Source organism: Colossoma macropomum, unplaced genomic scaffold, assembly GCF_904425465.1.
Source record: "Colossoma macropomum unplaced genomic scaffold, Colossoma_macropomum, whole genome shotgun sequence".
NCBI lineage: Eukaryota > Metazoa > Chordata > Actinopteri > Characiformes > Serrasalmidae > Colossoma > Colossoma macropomum.
In genome coordinates this window covers 16,138,472-16,138,983 of record NW_023494793.1, presented here as the reverse complement: position 1 = coordinate 16,138,983, position 512 = coordinate 16,138,472, and positions in this window count along the sequence as shown.

Here is a 512-nt window from a genome sequence, read left to right as displayed (position 1 = left end):
TTACTAGAAACTACTGCTGTCCAAAAAAGGCATCTAAGGTATGCTAAAGATCCTCTACTGTATGTATTAACTCTTATTTATTAGTCTCTGTATATGCTGTATATACTCATTACTCATAGTATATTTTATTTTTATGGTACATACCTCACCTACACTTTGTCCATATTTGCACTATGCTGCAATTTTGATAGAAGCTAATCTAAATTTCATTGCCTAAGACAATAAAAATCTATCTATCTATCTATCTATCTATCTATCTATCTATCCATCCATCCATCCATCCAATAGCTAATCATAGTGCAGTAAACGAGGTTCTGCCAACCAATCCGGTGCATGAGGTTGCATTTTTCTGAATACGGGTGGGAAAAGAAACACTACAGAGGATGCGAGTACCGCTTTAACAGCAGCAGTGTAGACCACGCCCTGGCCTCCGAGTGGCTAAAGGCAGCACAGCATCCTTCGCCCTGCACAAGAGCCGCTTCACCTTCGCCGAAACCCAAAGCAAGAAAAAA